This window comes from Mauremys mutica, chromosome 7 (assembly GCF_020497125.1).
Source record: "Mauremys mutica isolate MM-2020 ecotype Southern chromosome 7, ASM2049712v1, whole genome shotgun sequence".
Classification (NCBI taxonomy): Eukaryota; Metazoa; Chordata; order Testudines; family Geoemydidae; genus Mauremys; species Mauremys mutica.
The window spans coordinates 73,655,855-73,680,482 of NC_059078.1; the positions used below are offsets into that span (position 1 = coordinate 73,655,855).

General features: G+C 43.8%; 1 protein-coding gene across 2 annotated transcripts in view; it reads left to right on the forward strand.

Moving 5' to 3' along the window:
- The window catches only part of NRG3 (neuregulin 3), a 935,382-nt gene that overhangs the window by 248,293 nt on the left and 662,461 nt on the right, over positions 1 to 24,628 (forward strand). The window lies entirely within an intron of this gene.

Consider the following 24,628-nt stretch of genomic DNA (forward strand, 5'->3'; position numbering starts at 1 on the left):
AAACTGAAGAGAGAGAAGGAAGGAAAAAAAACTTTCTATCAGCAGGCAGCTGACCTGCCAGGAAATGTCTGTACCTACTGCGGACTCCTGAGACGTCTCAGGACCCATATGTAAATCTGTGGTAGAGATCATCCTTGAATTGAGGGATCACCGATGATGATGAGAAATTACCATATATGGGCATGTTGATTAGCTCATTCCAATAATCAGTCATTGAGGGAAGGGCTCCAAACTTAAAGAAGTAGATTAGAGTGGAAAAATAGAGGTTTGTCCACTTCATGCTTACTTTAAAATTGACTTCATACAACAGACAAAATAGATATTAAGATAAAATCAACTCTTTTGCCATCTGACATAGATGTAAAATAATATTAACTGACTTGTCATAGATTCCTAGACATACAAATCCACCTCATAGAGCTCCCTGCCACTGCTAGATTGATTTCTATTGCACATTTAATGAGGACAATGTTCAGTCTACTTTTGAATACAACTGAGTTAGTCTAGATTTATAAAAGTGTGACAGAGATCAGAATTTACCCCAATAACTCCAGGGACAGAATTTCCATCACTTCTTTGGATGACTACTGTATAGTCAAATTAGACATTTTGTTAAGACATTTTTCTTAATGCCTCTTTCCCGACATGGAATTAGAATAGCCAGTTTGACAACTGTTATCAAATTTTGCCTTTTAATGGCTTGAGCTCTAGAATCTATGGTCTGTGTTATGCAAGAGATCAAACTAGATGATCATAATTGTCCCTCTGTCCTTAAAATCAATTAATCTAGATTCAGAATTTATGCTGCTTAAAAAGTCACTGGAAGACATTTTCTTGTGTTTTATGTTATAAAATGCTATAGAAATAGAATTTCAGACATTTTGCACACACACAAGAAATCTGTAACAGCATATTTGCACAGATTTGCTAAACCATCTAACCTTCCACTCCTTGTATGAGATAGAGAAAAAGACACACTGTTCATGCCTCATAACAATTTAATAAATATTGCTAAAATGTGGCAGTTGCCACAATGGCTCATTAGCAATCTGCCAGTATAATTTAAAGAAATCTGAAATTATTTTGGGGGAGTCAGCTGGTAGATATAACACACAGTAATCTCTGAAGAAGGCAAGAAACATATGGTGTGCTCTCATCAGCTAACCCCAGGGGACTGCACCAAAATCTCTCATCTTACAACTACATGACATTGAAAGGAGAGATGAGAGGAAAGATTTGAAGGGGTGGAAAAAAGATTGACCACAAAAACAAGCAAGTAATAGATGGAACAGTAAGGTGATGACCACAAAGTTAAAATGGTTAGAGAAGAGATACATCACAGACTGACGTATTAAAAGACTACTAGTACAATTTATTTCCCAGCCTGTCTAACCCGTGAGCCTTGTAATATTGTTTTAAATATTTGGAATTCTCCTTGCTGATTTTCCAAAACAAATGTCCTGCACTTACAAAGGTCAAACACAATTGACATTTTTTAGTTCCAGTATAATACAGCCATACACAATTTCCACTAGTTTTTTTCTGAAGATTACCACTGTATTTTGGTTTCTTCTTAAAACATAAACTAGATACTCACATTACATAGTGCAGAATACTTGTGTTGCCTTCCCTATACACAGGGTGTCTTGTATCTCAGGTGTTTTAATTTAATGAGCACAAGTCTCATTTTGAAATGTAAACTAGTTAATTAATCAGCCTTTTATTCCAAGTTGAATCAAGGTTTGATTATGTGAATAAAGTGAAGTTGTTTCTAGGGTTCATATTAGGTATTGCATTGGCTACTTGAGGGGTATATTTCCTATTAACGTTAATGGGTACTGCATGATAAACACTCCATGTAGCTCAACAGAGCTGTGCAGAACTTCACAAAACATATAAGCACATAAATAAGTGAAGCTCACCTACTTTGGGGGGTTGTCACAAGCTGAAATGTGAACTAGCTACATCAAACCTCAGGTGAACCTGGGTCCACGATGTGGTAAATTACTTACTCTTTAGCTAAAAGAACAGGAGTACTTGTGGCACCTTAGAGACTAACAAATTTATTTGAGCATAAGCTTTTGTGGGCTACAGCCCACTTGATCGGATGCATAGAATGGAACACACAGTAAGAAGATATTTATACATACAGAGAACATGAAAAGGTGGAAGTACCTATACCAACTGTAAGTGGCTAATTAATTAAGAGAAGCTATTATCAGCAGCGGAGACAGACCTGTCCTCGCTTACAGACAGCCCCCCAACCTGAAGCAAATACCAGCAACCACACACCATACAACAAAAACACTAACCCAGGAACCTATCCTTGCAACAAAGCCCGATGCCAACTCTGTCCACATATCTATTCAAGTGACACCATCATAGGACCTAATCACATCAGCCATGCCATTAGGGGCTTGTTCTCCTGCACATCTACCAATGTGATATATGCCATCATGTGCCAGCAATGCCCCTCTGCCATATACATTGGCCAAACCGGACAGTCTCTAAGCAAAAGAATAAACGGACACAAATCTGACATCAGGAATCATAACATTCAAAAACCAATAGGAGAACACTTCAACCTCTGTAATCTCTCAGTAACAGATGTTAAGGTAGCAATTTTGCAACAGAAAAGCTTCAAAAACAGACTCCAACGAGAAGCTGCTGAACTTGAATTAATATGCAAACTAGATACCATTAACTTAGGTTTGAACAGAGACTGGGAATGGCTCGTCATAACATTAATTGAATCTATTTCCCCACGTTAAAGTATCCTCACACTTTCATGTCAACTGTCCGAAATGGGCCATCTTGATTATCACTTCAAAAGTTTTTCTCCCCTGCTGATAATAGCTTCTCTTAATTAATTAGCCTCTTACAGTTGGTATGGGTACTTCCACCTTTTCATGTTCTCTGTATGTATAAATGTCTTCTTACTGTGTGTTCCATTCTATGCATCCGATCAAGTGGGCTGTAGCCCATGAAAGCTTATGCTCAAATAAATGTGTTAGTCTTTAAGGTGCCACAAGTACTCCTGTTCTTTTTGCTGATACAGACTAACACGGCTGCTACTCTGAAATCTGTCATTACTCTTTAGCTGAAATGGCCGTGGTTCTCTTTTCATTTATGCATGTTTTACACTAGTATCATTCCACTGATTTCAGTCATTTGCACAAGTGTAAGTGACAGGAGAATCAAACTCTGTAATTTTTGACCCAAGGGGGCATAATGCTTACTTTTACAGTTCCCCCATTCTGGACTGGCTCTCTGCTGAGCCAGCGCCCTGGCATAAGTTAGAGTAAAATGAAGGCTGCTCTATGTTACGTTGGCTTCCAACAGCTCCAAGGGGCTGATAAAGCCTCTGAGAATTGGCGGGGTATATGTACGCCCCATACATTGGGAGCAGGGAGAATGGTGATACAGAAGCCAGTTTTGCCCCACTTATAAATCTACCTTGGCTATTTTGTATTTCATTTTATGGGGGGTGGGGGTGGGAGAGTTGGGTCCTGACCTTAGAGGGGATGAGAGACTCTGAGGTGTGTATCAGAGTAGGTGTATCCCCTTGTGGGTGGGGGGGAAGGGCCGGTTGCAGAGTGAGACCGCAGTGGTAGGTCCTGTCCTATGGTGCTGCGCCCAGTTTCCTGCTCTGGTTTTTGTGACAGAAGGGTGGCTGGGCTAAATATGAGTGAATGGTGCTGCAACCCTATGCTCCAGTTTGCAACACTACTCACTCCAACTTGCCCATTTCGCCTCCTCCCCCATCATGAAGGAGGAGTGGCCAGGCCAAACTTGACTGGTGCTGTGACCCCAGCCAACAGGTCACAATGTCTGGAGCATGTACTTTTGCTCTGCCCTGCAGGACAGGAGAGGCATGAGCTGGTGCAGTGGGGTAGGTTTTTTGTTTTATTTTCTGTTAATTGTATATGCAAAAAAGACAGGACTCTAAATATGTTCTTTGAGGTAAAGATGTCTCTGATAAATGGATTCTCCAAGTAAGAGTAACCAGAGTGATCAATAATATTTAAAGAGGTGCTGATGCTACACAAAAGTCTTAGAAAAGCAGTGCATTTAGAAACAATTTGCTTTCTACATCACATTTCCTTTGTTTTCTCTTCCCTTATTCCTTTGCTTAAAACAGGATCCTTATTTTTTTAAAAGTTAATCTGCTCCTGTTTTTTTATAGAATATCAGGGTTGAAAGGGACCTCAGGAGATCATCTAGTCTAACCCCCTGCTCAAAGCAGGACCAATCCTCAAACAGATTTTTGCCCTAGATCCCTAAATGGCCCTCTCAAGGATTGAACTCACAACCCTGGGTTTAGCAGGTCAATGCTCAAGCCACTGAGCGATCTCTCCCCCCACCCTTTTTTATATAAATCCTAAACATGTGTATATGACTTTAAAATCTTTTCTGACACTGAATTTTGTGCACCACAGTTTGTGATGGGGAAACTTCAGATGGTTTGGCTAAGCAGTCAAAAATGAATCTCTGAGCTGCCCACCATGGCCTACATCTCTGGTTCCTACCTCCTTTCATAGTGTCTCCCTTGTAGAGTGGGGATAGGGTGAGGTGGAAGCTTGCTGTCTATAATATGCCCTTGTTATAGGATGGTTTGCCAGTCCTGATTACAGTACAAGCCACACCTGGCTGAATCAAGTGATCCCAATATCAAAAATAGCAGACAGCCAGGTGCCAGGTTGAGAGAGAAGCTGAGACTGACAGAGATAGGAAGCCTGATAGTAAACTGCAGAAGCCCAGGAAACTGCAGCTAGGTCTGTAGGGAGCAAGAAGGTTCTGGAAAAGGGCAAGAAGCAGGAGTGAATGAAGAGAGCTGTTCAGGCAGGGAGGCTTGGGAGAGAACCTGCCTAAGTAACAGAGGAGACACGGCAAAGGCTTACTTTGAAAGGCCTGTGGAGAAGGATAAACTCCATTATTCCAGGTACTGGGAAGTAAACACACCCTCAGGTGGGAGGAGGGGGCTGTGCCCATCTGAAACTGGAGTGAAGATGGTGATAGAAGTGTGTGTTCTGTTTTGCAAGACTGTTCTTTTGGACTACTAGGGAATAGAGGCTGAAATGGAGTTGGGAGCTGACAGGACCAGTGTGTACCCAGTGGACTAAATAAATGGGATGCCTTGTGGGGATTGTTTGAACTCCCCTTGAACTCTGAGTTCTTCAAGGTGGGGAGGGTTGACACAGAGGCATGGTGCTGCAAAGTGACCTCTGACCAGAAGTGGGCACTCAGGAGGTGGCTGTATGGTATTGCAATCCTATATTATTAAATGGCCCCCTCACACACTCAGGAATCCCATCATCTTTTCAGTACCTGCTCCTAATGGTATATAGAGAGATTCCTGTTATGGAGGCAGTCAGGTAGCCCAATTCCTGTCTCTGATACAGTGGAACCCTCTAGTCTCTCTAATTGTACTACTGAATTCCCACTTTAAAATTTAAGCCAATCTGGAGTTTGTGGCCCATATGGCACTGCCAAGTTGTGAGACAGCTTGTGAGATTAATAATTCTTGTGGAGCATGAGGCGAGAGTGCCTGCATGTCAGGATATCCTAACACAGCCATCCACACCTGGAGGAAAATTCCAGAGTGCTTTTCACATTTTAATGTGGCAGATACATGGACCCAGTTGATCTGCCTCCAAAATGTTTCTTGATTGGACTGGCAGGAAAGGTTTGCTTAGCCATCCCTTGAAGGAGACAGGGAATGTAAATCAAAATGCTGAACAGAAAAGAATGCTTAGAGGTAAGAGTGAGAGATATATCTTGAATAATGTTTCATATGGGAAGAGAGATACAGACTGAGTGGGAGGGTGTGGATATAAGAACAGAGGATTTAGCAAGTCTATGGAGGGTTCTAGAAATCAAGGGCTTGATCCTATGCTCATTAATGTCAATGGCAGAACTTCCTCTGAATTCAGTGGTGCAAGATCCAGCCCCAGGAGAGCAATTCTGAATTGATAAGAAGGAAATAAATATCTTACCATAAAGAGCATTTCTATTTTAAAAGTAGATCGTGAATTTGTTATAGAAGGGGGCATGGGTTTTGTACTGATACATGTATGAAGAAACAGACTCCCTATCTGGTGCAAATTAGAATTCCACCACAATTTCAACAGCTTCCACCCCACCATAAAGCTCAGCCTGGACCAATCTACACAGGAGGTCCACTTCCTAGACACCACGGTACAAATAAGTGACAGTCACGTTAACACCACCCTATACCGAAAACCCACCGTCTGCTATGTCTACCTTCATGCCTCCAGCTTCCATCCCGGACACACCACATGATCCATTGTCTACAGCCAAGCACTGAGGTACAACTGCATTTGCTCCAACCCTTCAGACAGAGACCAACACCTACAAGATCTTCACCAAGCATTCTCAAAACTATAATACCCACATGAGGAAATAAGGAAACAAATCAACAGAGCCAGAAGTGTACCCAGAAGCCTCCTGCTGCAAGACAAGCCCAAGAAAGAAACCAACAGAACTCCACTGGCCATCACCTACAGTCCTCAGCTAAAACCTCTCCAACGCATCATAAGTGATCAACAACCCATCCTGGACAACAATCCCTCACTTTCACAGGCCTTGGGAGACAGGCCAGTCCTCGCCCACAGACAACCCGCCAACCTTGAGCATATTCTCACCAGCAACCGCACTCTGCACCATAATAACTCTAACTCAGGAACCAATCCATGCAACAAACTTCGATGCCAACTCTGCCCACATATCTACACCAGTGACACGACACCATCACAGGACCTAACCAGATCAGCCACAACATCACCAGTTCATTCACCTGAATGTCCACCAATGTAATATATGCCATCATGTGCCAGAAATGTCCCTCTGCTATGTGCATCGGCCAAACTGGTCAGTCCATACATAAAAGGAGAAATGGACACAAGTCAGATATTCAGAATGGCAATATACAAAAACCTCAATTTAAAGGTAGCCATCCTGCAGCAAAAATACTTCAGCACCAGACTTCAAAGAGAAACTGCTGAGCTTCAGTTCATTTGCAAATTTGACACCATCCACTCAGGATTAAACAAACACTGTGAATGGCTAGCCAACTACAGAAGCAGTTTCTTCTCCTTTGGTGTTCACACCTCAACTGCTAGAAGAGGGTCTCATTCTCCCTGATTGAACTAAACTCATTATATCTAGACTGATTTTTGCCTGCATATTTATACCTGCCTCTGGAAATTTCCACTACATTCATCTGACGAAGTGGGTATTCACCCATGAAAGCTTATGCTCCAATACGTCTGTTAGTCTATAAGGTGCCATAGGACTCTTTGTTGCTTTTTACAGATCCAGACTAACACAGCTACCCCTCTGATACTCATACAATGTACACTTGCATGTTTGCACCTGCAGGTCAGTTGTGGTTGAGCTAACAGCATCAGTTTTGTATACACAAAAACATGGACTCATTTTGCAGGCACAATTTACATGTGCAGGCAGGGACGCTGGTCCTAAAATAAATCTAGTGCTCTGTTTTTAAGTTTGAAAACATCTGTTACAGCGAGGAAATTACTAAAAAAAGACACTTACTTCAGAAGTAATTCTCCTTTTGTAACTAATTTCTCCAGTTAAGCAAGTGGGCATTGCTAGTCCTGTAAAAATAGGGCTGCCAACTTTGGTTGGACGAATTCCTGGAGATTTCATCACATGACATAATCTTTAATTAAATATCTCTTTAATTCCTAGAGACTCCAGGACAATCAATGAGGGTTGGCAACCCTATGTAAAAATAACATGTATCCAATCAGATGGCATGATACCAGCATACTGTGTTCCATATGGAGAAACTAGGATATTGTAGACGGGAACATATTCAGCCTTTTGGTATGGAAGAGTGTATACTGAATCACTAAGTGACGTCTGATTCACTAATTCATGATGCAGCATTAATTCTGACTCCAGAGGAAATTGCTTTCTCACAATGCCCATATTTTGAAGTGTGGGACACTGTCAGAGAATAAACATAGAGAAGCAGGTGGGGGGAAAGATGCAATTAAACTGTATAATATTGTCAATGTGCTTGTCAACCAAATAAATACTGAATTAGGAGTTGATTATTATGTAAGTTATCTCCTAACCATTTAGTTTGTTTAAAATATGGTCACTTACAGCCTTGCTGGGTTATGATATCTTTCATTATAAAATATGCAAATTAGGCTTGCTACAACTCTTAGGGTATGTCTACACTACGAGACTATTTTGAATCAACTTAAGTCGAATTTGTGGAATCGACCTTATGAAGTCGAATTTGTGTATCCACACTAAATACACTAATTCGACTGTGTGAGTCCACAGTAACGGGGCCAGCGTCGAATTTGGAAGCGGTGCACTGTGGGAAGCTATCCCACAGTTCCTGCACTCCCCGCTGCCCATTGGAATTCTGGGATTTCCCCCCAATGCCTGCTGGGGGAAAAAATGTGTCGAGGGTGGTTTTGGGTAACTGTCATCATTGAACCGTCAATCACGCCCTCCCTCCCTCCCACGAAAGCACCTGTGGGCAATCTGTTCGTGCACTTTTCTGCTCAGTGACAGCACGGGCGCCACAGCACTGCGAGCATGGAGCCCGGCAGTTATGGCCGTTGTCAACTCCTCGCACCTTATCATCCACCTCTTCCACAGTCAGCTGCTGAGAAATCGGGCTACTTTTCAATGGTGCTGCGAGCACTGGTGGACCATGGGGGACGTTTTACCAACATCAACGTCGGGTGGCCGGGCAAGGTTCATGACGCGCATGTTTTCAGGAACTCTGGTCTGTTTAGACGCCTGCAGGAAGGTAGTTTCTTCCCGTACCACAAAATAACTCTTGGGGATGTGCAGATGCCTATAGTGATCCTCAGGGACCCAGCCTACCCGCTAATGCCCTGGCTCGTGAAGCTCTGTGCAGGCGCCTTGCACAGCGACAAGGAACTCTTCAAGTACCAGCGAGCAGCGTGACCTGTTACTGTTCAGTTTCTTTACAGAGAAGCTGAACCTGCCCCTGTTTCTTTACCAAGTTACTGTTGACTAGCATCTGCAGTTACATACCCCGTCCACCCCGCTTCTCCCACTTCCAACACACGTTTAAAAATAAAACACATGTTCCACTGTGACTTTACAAAGGTTTCTTTATTGATGACTTTGCGTTAAAGGGTTGAAACTGGGACGCAGACTGTGCTGGGTAGGGTGTGAGGTGATGTAAAGACCGCCTCTAAACTCGAGGAATGACAGGCTCCTGCTCCCAGAGCGGTCCGCAGTGCCGGACTGGTTGTTTCAACGGAGCCTGCCATCCCTCCTTTTTGGGACTCTGTGTGCGGGGGCTATGTGGCCTTGCGGCGGGGGAGGACAGATACAGATTCCTCTGCTGCATGGCTCTGTGGTCCAGGACAGGGACCGTTGCATGAGATCTGTAACCCCCCTCCCCCGCTACAAAGTCACGTACCCCCCCATCCACACAGAAGCTGCAAACCACCTCCCATACCGACCAGGGTGCCTACTGACTGCAGTGTGCGTGTGACCTGCTGCTGATCCTGCCCCCGTCTCTGTACCCTGCTAAAGGTGACTGTCCTATACAATACCCTACCCCCTCACCCACCCACCCACCCCTTCAAACACAGCGTTGTGTAAAAAAGCATGACGGAAACAGTAATTAACAGCAAAGTATTTTTAATAATTAACCAGACAGTCAGGGGATGAAACTGGGATTGGGGCCTGGGTGAGTCAGGAAGGGAAGGAATTCTCAAAAATTAGGGTATGAGAGCTTTTGGGTACTTGAGCACTCTGCTGGGGTGCAGTGACAGTTTTCACAGCCCCTGGCCCCACTCCTTCTGGTTACTTTGGGTGACGGGAGGTATGGGACTTTGTGGCGGGGGAGGGCGGTTGCAGATACACTACGGGGGGGCTCTGTCCTCCTTGCTGCGGTCCTGCAGAACATCCACAAGGCGCCGGAGCGTGTCTGTTTGCTCCCTCATTAGTCCAAGCAGCGTTTGAGTCGCCTGCTTGTCTTCCTCACGCCACCTCTCCTCCCGTTCGTTGTGTGAGCGCTGGTACAGAGAGAGGGTCTCCCTCCACTGGCTCTGCAGGTCCGCCTCGGCTCGGGAGCACCCCATAACTTCAGCGATCATCTCGTTCCGTGTCTTTTTCTTTCGCCGCCTAATCTTTGCCAGCCTCTGTGAGGGGGATGCTGTGGCAGGTCTGGAGACAGTCGAAGCTGTGTGATGGGAGAAAGGGAGTGAATTCCTTGCAAAGATACATTTTTGCGAACAATGAACACAGTCTAGTCTGTGTCTGTGAACAAGAGCATCCGCACTCCTGCAGCAGGCAATCCTAAAAGCATAAACTCTGCCCCTGTTCTACCCCATCGCAGTGTCCCCCGACCCTTGCACTTCTGGATTGAGATCCCAGTGCCTGATGGTGCAAATTTCATTGTCGCAGGTGGTTCTGGGTAAATGTAGTCAGTCATTCCTTCCTCCGGGAAAGCAACGCCAGGCAATCATTTCGAGCCCGTTTTCCCTGGATTGCCCTGGCATACGCCATAGCGTGGCAACCATGGAGCATGTTTTGCCTTTTGTCACTGTCACCGTATCTGTACTAGATGCCGCAGACAGAGGCGATTCAGCAGCGCTACACAGCAGCATTCATTTGCTTTTGCATGACAGCAGAGATGGTTATCAGCCATACTGTACCATCTACCATGCCATTGTAAACTGGCAAGGTGATGATGGTTACCAGTCGTATTGCATTATACCTTCTGCTGCTGTCATAGGTGCCCCTGGCCGAGATCAGCCGGGGGCGCAAAAGACAAAACTGGGAATGACTCCCCGAGTCAATCCCTCCTTTATGGTATCTAAAAATAGAATAATTCCTGCATAGAATATGGGGCTAGTGTAGTAGAGATCCAGTGTTTCAGAGAACCAGAGAGCACAGCCGCTCCGTGTCAGATTATTCAGGAATGATGAGCTGCATGGCATTCACAGGGGGTGCTCCTGCAACAACCCCACCTGTTGCTTCCCTCCTCCCCCAGCCTTCCCGGGCTACCGTTGCAGTGTCCCCTGATTTGTGTGCTGAAGTAATACAGAATGCAGGAATAAGAAACAGTGACTTGTTACTGAAATGAAATAAGGGGAAGGCAGCCTCCAGCTGCTATGATTGTCCAGACAGGACATTAAGCAGTGTGTGGGAGAGGAAAACAGCATCCTGCTGCTATGACAGTCCAGGCAGTACAGAATCTTTTCTTTACACATGAAGGGCGTGGGCTGATGGAGCTCAGACCCCGTTGCTATGATGAAGACGGTTAGCAGGCCGTCTACTTATGGGCTGATGACGAGGACGGGTACCAGTCGTATTGCACTACACCGTCTACAGCAAGGCTGATGATGATGACGACGGATATCAGTCTTATTGCACCGTCAGCCACCCATGAGGCGAGGGGGGGGAGAGGATGCTACAGTACAGTGCCGCAGCATCGCGTCTACCAGCAGCATTCAGTACACATAGGGTGACATTTAAAAGAGTCAAGAGACGATTTTTTTTCCTTTTCCTTCCGGGGGTGGGGGAGGGTGGTACATTGACGAGCTATGCCCTGAACCGCCGCGGACAATGTGTTTGACCGTACAGGGAGTGGGAGATCAGCCAAGAATGCAAATGCTTTTCGAAGACTGCAGGAACTGTGGGATACCTTGCGTCCTCAGTCCCCCCTCCCTCCATGAGCGTCCATTTGATTCTTTGGCTTTCCGTTACACTTGTCACGCAGCAGCGTGCTGAGTCTCTGCTACGCCGTCTGTCCGGAGATTTTTTTAAAATACTTTGGACCAGGCGTAACATTACAGTAATTCCCCTAATTAGATGCAGGAGTCTCCGAGCGAGATCACCCTGAGGACGATCACTGAAGGAGATAGAGAGCGCATGCTGCGTGAAAGCCAGCACAAACCAGGGCCCTATGCAGCCGTGCTTGGGGAGGCAATGCTCCCTGAGTACCTCATGAAAGCCTGGCGCGGAAAAGTGTGCTACCACGGAGCACCCAATAAGGCAGCTCTCCCCAGGCACCTCCTGTGGAGGCTTTTCGATTACCTCCAGGAGAGCTTCGTGGAGATCTCCCAGGAGGATTTCTGTTCTATCCCCATATATATAGAGACCTCCTTTTCACATACTTCAGATTCCTGTTATATTAAGAATAAAAGTTTACATGTTTAAAGCACTTACCGACTGCTCCTTCCCCTGATTCAGGGTCCGGGTTAACGGCCGGGGAGGGTTGGTAGGGGATCTCCGTGACGGTGATGAAGAGATCCTGGCTGTCGGGGAAACCAGCGTTGTAAGCGCTGTCGCCTGCCTCGTCCTCCACAAAACCTTCCTCATCTTCCCCGTCCGTAAACATCGCCGAGGAACTGTCTGTCGACACTGTCCCATCGTCAGAGTCCATGGTCACTGGTGGGGCAGTGGTGGCAGGCTCCGTAGCGTCCGTTTGCCGCTTTGATTTTTTGGTAGCCTTGTCTGGGGTCCTTGATTTTCACGTGGTGCTGCGTTGCATCCCGCCTGTATCCTCTGTCTCTCATGGCTTTGGAGACCTTCTCGTAGGTCTTTGCATTCCGTTTTTTGGAGCGCAGCTCCGAAAGCACAGACTCCTTGCCCCACACAGTGATCAGATCCAAGACTTCCCGGTCAGTCTATGCTGGGTCCCTCTTTGTATTCAGAGATTACATGAACTCCTCTGCTGGAGAGCTCTGCATTGCTGCCGGTGCTGCTGAGCTCGCCCCGATGTCCAACCACGAAATGAGATTCAAACTGTCCAGACAGGAAAAGGAATTCAAATTTTCCCGGGGTATTTCCTGTGTGGCTGGTCAGAACATCGAAGCTCGGACTGCTGTCCAGAGCGTCAACAGAGTGGTGCACTGTGGGATAGCTCCCGGAGCTACTAAGTTCGATTTGCATCCACATCTAGCCTAATTTGACATAGCCATGTCGAATTTAGTGCTACTCCCCTCGTCGGGGAGGAGTACAGAATTCGAACTAAAGAGCCCTCTAGGTCGAATTAAATGGCTTCCTGGTGTGGACGGGTGCACGGTTAATTCGAATTAACGCTGCTAAATTCGAATTAAAGTCCTAGTGTAGACCAGGCCTTAGAATTTTCAAAGGTTTTATTATGCAATGTTTTACTACAGTGTTAGTGACTATTGGCATTTCTGAGTACATTTGAAGGGAGGGGGAAGCTAAAAAAATAGGCCCAGATTTTTAAAGGTATGTGGTAGATGCTGTGGGTAGTGTTGCAACACCTAACTGATTTAGGCACCTGTCTCTTTCAAAAGTGATTTAGGCACTTGGGAGCCAAAGCCCCACCAACTGTTAATGAGATTGAGAGCACTAAGTGCCTAATTCACTTTTGAAAGTGAGACTTTGACTCCTAAATCATTTAGCTGTTGCAGCACTGACTATAGTATCTACTGAATGCCCTTAAAAATCTGGACCACCTTAATCATGTAATTTGCACAAGCAAATTATGTGTTATGGCCTGTTGATAGCACACATGGAATCATCCACATAAAATTTAATAGGTACACCAGAATCTCATAAGGATTTAAATGATGACTTCATTTTGTTAGCACTGCTGCTGCCTTTGCATTTCATCCAAGTTAAGTTAATTTTCTTTGAAAACATATTAGGATACATGTTAAAAGTGATCAAAATACAGGCACAAAGAAAGGGAGTTGTCTGTATTAAATATCAGCTTATTCCCTTTATGGTTGAGTTCAGTCATGTAGTTTGATGTTGCCTCTTTTTTACATTAGCTTCCAAACACAGGCTAAATTCATCCCTGGAGTTAAACTAAGGAAGAGTCTTTCCTAACACATTGCCTTTGAGGATCGGACAGCTGCTAATTTAATTGTTGGGAAGTTTTCATCTCTTAAAATAGCCATCCATCCATTCATTCACCTACCTATACTTTGGGGTCTATGCACTTTTACAGTCCCCACTAATGCCAATTGGAGTTGTGTTCATGTGCTCGTATCAAGAGAATCCCCTAGTAATTAGTGGGAAAGTAGGAATGAACAAAATATTATTGATTCACTATAGTGCATGGGGATTGGATTTGTTTTATTATGTGTTTTGCTATGTTGTGCTGAAGCCTGAACATAAGCTTCTAGGAAAGGAGGTGTGACACTACAGAGTGCACAAGCTGTTTGGACTATATATACACAGTATGCCATGGACACAAACTCTATGTGTATTTCAGTGATCTGCTTACATCACAAGTATCTTTTGAATATTTATGGAAAAAAAATGAAACCTGGAATTCCCAGTCATTTGTATCATGGATCAGAAAATAGCATACAATCAGTGACTGGGAAACCCACTAAGACCACTTGGGATATAAAAAGATATGTAATGAGCACTACCTGCAGGCAAATTGTGACAGTAGTGTAATAATAAACAATGGCTCTGAGACACAAATTAAATCACAAGGCTGCAGCTCAAATAAATTCCCAGGAACAGATGGTGTATTAAGGGCTTGTCTACATGGGGCTTTAGGTGACATGAGAGGAGTGTAAATTTTAGTTCACCCTGGCAGTTTGCACACTAACTAGCCCATGTGGACACTGCTGGTGTGCATTAAAAGTTCCCTAGTGCATCTTAAAATAGTCAGTGCTGCCAACCTCAAAGCTTGAATTTTTTGCCGATCACATGTGAAAATTAGCCCCCAAATTGCCAAGATTGGCAACGTTGCAACTGCTGCAACCACCAGGCTTAGCCCGTCCGTGGGTCCTGAAGGCACAATGGACCCTCTGCACACTGTGCCCCCCCCCATATGGGCTCAGCCTCTCCCCTCCCCACTCACCATCGCTGCGCTTGTTTTCTACATAAGTCATGGTACTTGGAGCTAGGGGTGTGATCCTCCACTTGAGGAGACATACTTGTGCTAGCCGTCAAGCACATGAAACACATGTAGCTGTGACAGTGCTAGCTGCCCTGAGTATGTGCCTGTCAGATACCCTAAGTATGTACTCAGGGTCTCTAGATCATCCTGCAGTTTGTGTGGCCATGGCTACATTCTGTTTTTAGTACATCAGCATATCTCCCTCAAGGTGAGGTTCACACCTCAGCTCCAAATGTAGATATTCCTGTGTATCCCTATCTGAATCTCGCCCAAGTAAGCTGCTGCCATTGCAAGACACCTAGGAAGGAGACTAAGGGGGCATAAGGCAAGCCCCTCCCTCCACTGTGTGGGCTATATGTCCTGCAGTCAAAGCACAGAGAGCAGCCTCTCCAGGACCATTGCAGGTTGGCAGGAGTTGGGGATGGTGAAGCCTTGACTCAGTCCCTTTGTTACAGGGCCGACTCTACTGTTTTCACCGCCCCAAGCAGCGTGCTGAATTGCCGCCGCAGACAGCGGAGGCAGTCCGTGCGCTGTTGGGGCAGCACGCGTGTTTCCACGGCAGCGACAATTCAGCGGCAGCTTCTGTCTTCAGCCAGAAGACAGAAGCTGCGCAGCCGCAGACAGCTGAACATAGAAGCTGCTGCCATGGAAACGCGCGTGCCGCCCTAATGGCACATGGACTGCCCCCACCGTCCGCGGTGGCAATTCGGTGCGCTGCTTGGGGGGCAAAAACACACAGACTGCCGCCCCTTGCAGATTGCCGCCCCAAGCACCAGCTTGGAATGCTGATGCCTGGAGCCGGCCCTGCTTCGTTATAATCCTCCAGCCAGCACAGAATGGAGGGGGAAGTAGATATCTACTACGATAGGCCAGGAAAAAATTTCCTTCTAAAATAAGGAGCAAATCAATAAATGAATTGTGATGCTCACAATTAGGACCCTGGCAAGAAGTCCACAGCTTTCCTGAATAAACCCTGCTCTTGTAAGTTTTATAGGCTAGTTCTGCAATGTGGAGAGACTTGACTAAAAAGCCAAATGTTTGAGTGGTTATGAGATCCAAAATCAACCTCCAAAACTCTTGAGCTTTGTCCATAATGATTATAAACTGCTTCACTTGTAAGTTCTCTGTAAAGATGCTCAAGTGAATTGTTTTGGCCTCTAAGAGAAAATTAGTTTTGGTTTTGATTATAAATCATAAGAGTACTTTTCTCTTGATTAATGAATTGAGCTCCATGAATGACCGTCACATTTAGAATGATCTATTTTTAAGATTTAGAGAACTGCTTTCCAAGTGTTGGTGAGTAAATTTGTTCACAGTATGAAGTATTTATAATTACAGCAATATGTTCTAGAACTGTTGCACTGGTAAGTACCATTGCTAACTTTACAGATAGAACTGATCTGAGCTGTAACTTAGTTTTCCAAGGTCAGAGACTGTTCATAGCTATTATGAAAAAGGCCCTTTGAAATTATTGGGGTGTCGATGTATAATAGAAGTGTTTGATGTACCATGTATTTATTCTGCCATACCAAACAATTTTGAGTTTTGGACTGAAAATTTGCAATATACATTGTCAGTCCCCTTTGCTCCAATAACCAATATGAATAACAATTGCAGAATCTGTTCAGAGAGTGATTAATTTAACGATGAATGACACAAAATAGAGTATAACATATGTATTTGGGCACCCAGTACAGAGAAGGGGGGAAAATGGGATTAATGGGATTTTAATATATGAATATATTCAATATTCTTAAATCCTTTGAATCCCCCATGCATATTAGAATAGATGTGAAAAAAGAAACTGAATAATAGTTGTCAAATGTACAAAGATGTTAGTATTCCTATTTTAACTCGCCGAAAACAGTTTTGTGGTATGTTAATTAGTAGCTAGTTACAATAGTAGATTCATGAAGGTAATGTCAAAGATATCAAACTTTTATATATTTAAATTATTGTATTTTGTCCTGTTATTCTGAGGCCAGATCTTGGGCTTGGCAGATCTGCACATAACAGAGGTTGGGGTGAGGGGTGAAGGAAGATTCATAAGTGCCATAAAGCTCATTTTTGTGCGTTATGGGCCATTCCCTGCTGGGATGTTCCCATGCCATAATTTGGAACACCCTAAAAGCTGCTATAACAAGACCTGGCTGCTAATGGCACCCAACGACTGAAAAACAGTTGAGGATTGGCACGCTCTCCCACCAGTCAGGATTCCTTTATGAACAGCAGGGAGTGATGGTCACTGGAACCTTGACACCAACGGAGGAACCTGTAGTTTAGTCCTTTCCAGAGCCAGGCACTATATACAGGTTCTGCTGTTGGTGGTGTGGCACAAAGCATCTGCACTCTACTGTAGGATCTAGGCCCTCACCTTCCTGTGTTTTGTTTTGTTTTTGTTAAAGCTTACATTCTGTTCTGGGATATCAGAGCATTCCCATCACACACCCCATCAGTGCCCAGGCCGAGAAAGCTAATGCTCCAACCTGTGGACCAAATTCAGTGATGAATACTGGTCACATGCCACCTGAGGCACATTGCGCATATGCTAAGAAAATACTGTCACAGACTAGCTGGAAGGGGAAGCCTTGCCTGTGACCTACCAGTTAACGCACAGCTGATCCTGACTCAATTACAGTTAGTGATCCCCGCTGTGGAAGGATCAGTGAAAATTACATAAAGAAGGAAGAGAACTTAGTGAGGGGGGAGACCCAGGAAAGAGAAAGTAGGGAATTCCCTCTCTGGTAAGGTCAAGCTGGAGAGAACTAGAGGGAGTAGCTTAGCATCCTTGGTGATACCCTGAGATTCAGCCTGTTAAGCAAGGGCACAACTAGAATTTTCCTAATGAGGGGGCTCAGATTGCCTGTCAACTTGGTCTCTGCTATTGAGCTCTGGCTTCCTCCTTTCTTCCCTTTATACGACAGATGTAAGAGCCTTCTCCTCCCCAGCTCCTTTTGGGACAGGGCTCTTCTCTCCCTTCTTCAGTAACTCTCCATCTCAGTCCGGACTCACCTGAGAGCAGCTTCCCAGCCCCTCACTTCCTCTCCTCTTCGAAGGTCTCTCACTGAGGATTGCTCAGGGGACATACTCTGCAGGCACGGTGGGGCAAAGCCCTACTGTACAGGTTACCCCATTCCCACCAGGGGCTTCACGGACACCCTGGAACCATGGCTGGCCCCCGCATCAGTGCCATTCTGGTGGGGGTGAGGAGTCATTGCTACACAGGGCTCAGAATCTGACCCCCAGTCCATCATGAAGCATAGGTGGATGGTCTGAGCCCTACCAGACAGGTTGGTACTCAGGGACTTTCTGTGGCACTCCTTCCCCCAGCTCCATTCTGTACACCTCCATACAACCAAAAAGGGGAGCCTGAGGCTCCTGTAGCCTCATCTTACAAGATACCCTTGACTTTGAGCATTCTGGGCCCCTGCCCTGCAGAGAGAGAGAGAGAGAGAGAGCCAGGACACCAGCCTTCCCTGAGGACAGCGATCTTGGCACATGTGAATTTGTAGTATTATTTATGTCCACAAAGCAGTTGCTGGGCCTTCTGTTTTTCTCCCCTCCACACACACTTTCATTGTACCCCTGCTATGAGAAGCTGCCAGAGTCTTTGGGGAGGGGAAACATGCTAGGAAGAAAGGACCTTGGAGAAAGCTCCGCGATGCAGTGCTCAGCCAAAGGAACAAAGAAAGGCCTCTGCAGTCCCCAGAAGTAATAGTGAAGAGTATGGAATTTTAGCATAGTCTGGGGGGGCAGAAGGATATTCTGTTTCTATGTTGGTGTGGAGTCTTTAGTTGGAATGGAAGGTGATAGAACTGGAAAGAGTTGGCCAGGCAATGGAAGATGTAGGCCATCACAGTGCCAATAAATGGTTGTCAGGGGATGCTGGAGATGAAGACCCCTGCAGTGACACACTCTGTCACCAGGGGATGCTTTGGTGCTGAATGAAACCACTTACACTTACCTAATTACCTCTCCCAATATGAATAGCCATACCCATAAGTGATCTGCAGCTCTCATTCATCTCTTTCAACATGAGAGATGGGCCACAGTGATTTACAGGATAACAGATAATAGAAACTTACTAGATCTCCTGGTCCAAACTTTTGCCAGTGCCAGAATATTCCTGCTAATGTACCTGATTCTGCCCCATTTGAAGTGAATGGGAGATTTAGCATCAACATCAATGGGTGCAGGATCACACCCATTGTCTCAAGTGCTTCTTTCCAATCCAATTTTATATAACTCAAACTATGAAGCTTCCACTGCTTTTGCATAATAAACCACACTTAGCCAGTGTATCTTAATATCCAGTGTAAATTTTGCTTTGCTTAATGTTCACTTCACAATTTCTATTTATGCCTCATAGTGCCTGCTCTTCTTAGATATTGCCACATGTTCTTGGAGATGGTTATCATATCCGCTTTGTCATTTGGCCAAAATACGTACGTTGTTCTTTTAATCCTCCCACCCCCCTAAATATCCATCCCATTAAGCCACTGATCACTTTTTGTTTTCGTCTGAATTCTCTCCAGTTTGTTGACCTTTCTGTTCGGATGCCTATAAATGGGTATAGTGGTCTAGCTCTAGTCCTAAATGTAGTATAAAGAGCTTCTGCGGTCTGTGGTATGTTGTAACCTGTTTGCGCAGCCTAAATTTTTTGTTTGTTTGTTTGTTCCCTAATTACATTCTATAGCTTATATCTCATTTGCTATTTTGTTATATAAATATTTTCCAATACTACCTCAATAACTTTACCTTCCTCTCTTTGGTAATATTTGCTTCAGATTTTTTTTTTCCTGGGTGTATTTCATTTTATTTTTCCTCCCTGAGGCTTAAACTTTGCTGTTTCCTGCCTCCATTTCTTATCTCTGTCAGTTATATCTCTGTTACAGGCATTTGCTTTTGTGCAAGTAAATATGTAATTGGAAAGATGTTGTCAATTCTATTTTTATTGTACCTCTAAAAGTGTGAGAATTTCTTTACCTGTTTACTGGGAGCAGCTCCTAGCTACTGTCAGACAAAATGCAGTGTTACATAGTATCTTCAATGGGACTACTCATACATAGTCAAGAAAGATGATGATGAATTCAGATTGGAGCAGGTGCAGAAAAGAGCTGCTAAGATCAGTGGAATAGCGGGCCTGTCTTTTAAGAGGAGACTAGAAGAGTGTGGCTTGTGTAGCCTAGCAAAATGAAGGCTGAGAGGGGTTATGACTGCTCTCTGTAAATACAGCAGGGAGTAAACACCAGGGAGAGTAGAGAGCTACTTAGGCCAAAGAGCAATGTTGGAAGAAGAACAAATGGGTATAAACTGGCTATGAACAAATTCAGGTTGGAAATTAGTAGCCTTCTAACCATAGGAGGGTGATCAATAGGAGTTGTGGGGGCAAACAATTTGATTAGTTTAAAAAAAAAAGAGCTAGACAAACTTATGAGTGGGATTGTATGACAGGGTTGCTTGTGATGTTGGGGTGGAGGGGACGGGGGGGCAGGGCTCAGCAGCCTTGGGGTCTTGTCTTTTTTGTTCCTAAAATCTCATGCCTCAGGGCTTCAGCCAGTCACCTGTCAGACTCAGGAAGGGATTTCACCCTCCCTTTCTTGCTTTATCCAGAATGGACATTCTGTCTGGAGCCAGATCTTGGGTGCTCAAGCCTAAGAGGTCATGTAGGCTTGAAAGTCTGAACCAGAATGTCCACACTTCTATTTTTTGCATTCTAGCTTGAGCCCTGATAACACCCATCTGTCCACCCAAGTGCAGTGTAGACATGCCCTTAGGCTTGAAAATTTGGACACATTTTTAATACGCTATCTCTTTTTAGGTTTCATTCTTAACTTCACATTTAGTATAATCCATGGATTGGTGAGGGACGCTGAGTTACCTTGAATGCTCTAAGCTTTGAGAAATCTGCTGCCTTTTAATCACATATCAGGAATGTCATGGTAGTTGCCAGTCTTCATTGCCCATATCTAGATAGTTACAATTTTATAAGGCAGTACATCTGGGAATGATGCCAACCAAGATGCTGGCATCAATCAATTTGATAACAGGTTGTATAGGCGAAAGACACATCATGTCTGATTCTCTAATATTACCCTGTCACGGAGATCCCATTCAAGCAGGAATTAATTTTGCTCATATCTCCTCCACATATTAGCCTCTTGTGAACTATTGGGGCTAAGTAATATTTAGATTAATATTAAGCCTGATTTAATATCTGTACACTGGACAAAATCATTGGGTAATCATTGCTTTCAGTGTATAAATCAGTTGGGTTTATTTTTTAGTAGGCATCTAATTTGACTGAAATTACTCTCACCATTGCCAGAAAATTCTTGGCTCAAAATGGGGGCTGGGGGGGGGGGGAATAATTAGATCTTTAAATGTAAGTGTCAAAATACGGCAGCTCCATCCATGTGTTCCATGAATTTTCCTTGGTATTTGCTTCCCTTTTCTTTGTCATTCAACAAATTGCAGTGGCTGTATCATCAATGTTGTTTACACCTCAAAAATAATCAGTAAAATGCAGCTGTCTTGCTTCTCCTAATGCATCATTTGAATTCAAATGTCCTTTAATGATGTGTTCCCACCCCTGCAGAGCAACAGCCAGGCACACTAATAAGAAAAATTCACCATGTGAACAGAGCAGTAAGTGCTTGGAGTTGCCCACCTGGTGAGCAAGCACACTATTTTATTTAATAGAAAACCTCAAAAGCCTAGAATGCGCTTAATTAAAGTCTATGGAGGAATAAAAGTGAGATAAAAATTAGAATGAAAAGGGAAAGTTTACAAAAAAAAAAAACAACAACCCTGAGAGACATGAAAAGCAGTTAAAAGTATGTGCTGTGGATTCTTTTTGAACAGACTTTTTGTAATAATAACAATAATAAAAGTCTGCCATGTGACATATTTTGCCTGTGCAGTAGCATATCTGCAGCTGAGCAAATTTCACCCTCCTGTGCCTGATTGTCTTGATCAACAGGTCTACCTGTGTATATGCTTTCTTTAATCACATCTGAGTAAAATATCATTATGGCCCTGTATTTTCAAACCTGGATGCCAAAAGTTTGCCTCCTTAATTCTGAGGGGGAAGCACTTCAGAAAAATCAGGCTGCTTTTATTCCAGTGCACCCACAAATCTGATTGAAGTCAATGGGAAATCATTGGTGTGGTTTGTTTGCTTGCTTGTTTTTTTTAAATCAATCCACTTTGTATTTTGATGCCCCAGTGTGGGGGAACTGCTGGGACAACATGGAACCCCTTTGAAGTCCACAAAGCTCTGTGTAATTGCTGCTGTCCTTCCATGAGCAACAAAATGGCAGGATCAAGGCTTAACTTTGAGTTTCGGAGGGGAGAAAACAAAACCACACCGCTGAGAGAAAACGAAAGCCAATAAAATGGACCAAAACCAACTGAAATATAGAGGGCTTGTTTAAAGATAAAATATTTATATAGCCATCATTCCAAGAAATATAGTACTGATACCGATCCTTTTCTAATAATCTGGGGATGCAAAATGTTGATTTTCAATTTTTTGGTATGTTAAATTTTTAAGTTGCTTCAATATACTGGAATTGCTCCTTGGCTCACTTTTTAAATTGAAGTGGTTATGAAAAAAAAATGAAGTTTCTCAGTTATTTTAAATTATTCTACACTGCCCACAGCATTTGTAAAATGATTGGAGTGCTTCACATTTTTATAAGCTCTTGACTCTATAAGTGATTGGGGTTATGGGTATCAGCAGTGTTAAAGTGACTTAAGTTATTGGAGCACTCCTAGTTTTTATAGGTGCTGCTTCGATTTGGTGCTTACAGTTCTCAGTTGAATGGAGAAGGGGAAGAGTAGCAAAAAGTAGCTTTTATACACTCTCAGAGAGAGAGTGGATTGTCCAACTGGTTTGAGGGGTTAGCTGTGTAATTAAGAGGATTAGTTAAATGAATCTGGAAGGCTTTGGACACCAGTTAGTCCTCAGTCATGTTCAGAAACACTAAGGTGGTCTGTTAGAAATATTTTGTGTATCGAATTTGGATGGTCTGAGCTCTCTGTGGCTATAACAATCCCCTTTTTTGTTTGGTGTGTTTTCTTCTTTGAGTAATGTTTATGAGAAATGGGGGGGGGGGAAGGCAGGGACTGTGAATAGATATTTGTTCTCTGAATTTTGCTGAAGTATTTGTTTTTAATGAGAATATTATAAATCAAAAGTAAGAGACTCCACCCAGAAACTGTATAGTATAGGGTAAAAGCACACAAAAGACCAGATTTTATGGAGGAAGGCCAGATTTCACAGTCTGAGATGCATTTTTCATAGCCATGAATTTGGTAGGACCTTATTATAGTTAAAGTGTTACAAGAAAAAAACCCACATACAAAACGCTGCAAAAGTTCCTACTTGCTTACCTATAGCTTTTCAGAGATCACTTCAACTCCAAAATAGAGCTCTGGTAGGTGTCAATCTTTCCATCTCTTCAGCAAAGGTTGGGGCGGGGGCAGACCCAAGGCCCTGTCAGTTTGTTGAATCAAAAGGAAGACCATAGGTCAGTTCAGACTCATTCTTTTATATGAAAAGCCCCTTCTTTGTTTCCTAGTATATGGGGGAAAAAAACCAGCCTGAATGAGTATACGCAAACCACCCAAGGAAGTGGAAAGTATTTGGTGTTTACAATCTCTACAGTAATTATCCCCCAGTGTTATAGCTGTAGGTGCTGTGATAACACTCCCCATGGAGTATAACACAATCAATAGATATAAGCTATTCATAAATTTAATACAATAGTTCCTTCTCCTCCCCCCCTCACCCCCAAAGTTGCTGCTTGAGGTGGCAATATCTGCACAAGTTTTGGCTGAAAAATTTTGCTCAGCTGTAGTTTTAAATTCAAGGTCATGATCTACACATGTGACTTGCAGTTGATACATCCATTAATGGTCACATTCTGTTATAGTGAGTACTACTTCACTTAGCAGTGTCTGCTGCAAATAAAGAGATATTACATGATATCAGGGATCAAGATTCACAAAGACAATAATATTGAAATAGTTTGGTTTTATAGCCAGTTACTTACTGATTTTTTTTTAAAGTTTTCTATTTAACTTATTGAATGGCTGAGACTGTGTCTCTTGGTAAACTGAACAGGAGTACTTCTGGCACCTTAGAGACTAACACATTTATTTGAGCATAAGCTTTTGTGGGCTATAGCCCACTTCATTGGATGCACAGACTGGAAGATACAGCAAGAAGATATTTATACATACAGAGAACATGAAAAGGTGGAAGTAGCCATACCAACTGTAAGAGGCCAATCAATTGAGATGAGCTATCATCAGCAGGAGAAAAAACACTTTTGAAGTGATAATCGAGATGACCCATAGAAGATGTGAGGATACTTAACATGGGGAAATAGATTCAATTAGTGTAATGGCCCAACCATTCCCAGTCTTTGTTCAAACCTAAGTTAATTTTATCTAATTTGCATATTAATTCAAGTTCAGCAGTCTCTCTTTGGAGTCTGTTTTTTGAAGTTTTGTTGTTGTAAAATTGCCACGTTCAAGTCTGTCACTGAGGCTGTGGCTACACTTAGCACTTCAAAGCGCTGCCGCGGTAGCGCTTTGAAGCGCTAAGTGTAGTCAAAGCGCCAGCACTGGGAGAAAGCTCTCCTAGCGCTGTCCGTACTCCACCTCCCTGTGGGGAATAACGTACAGCGCTGGGAGCCGCACTCCCAGCGCTGGGGCTTTGACCAC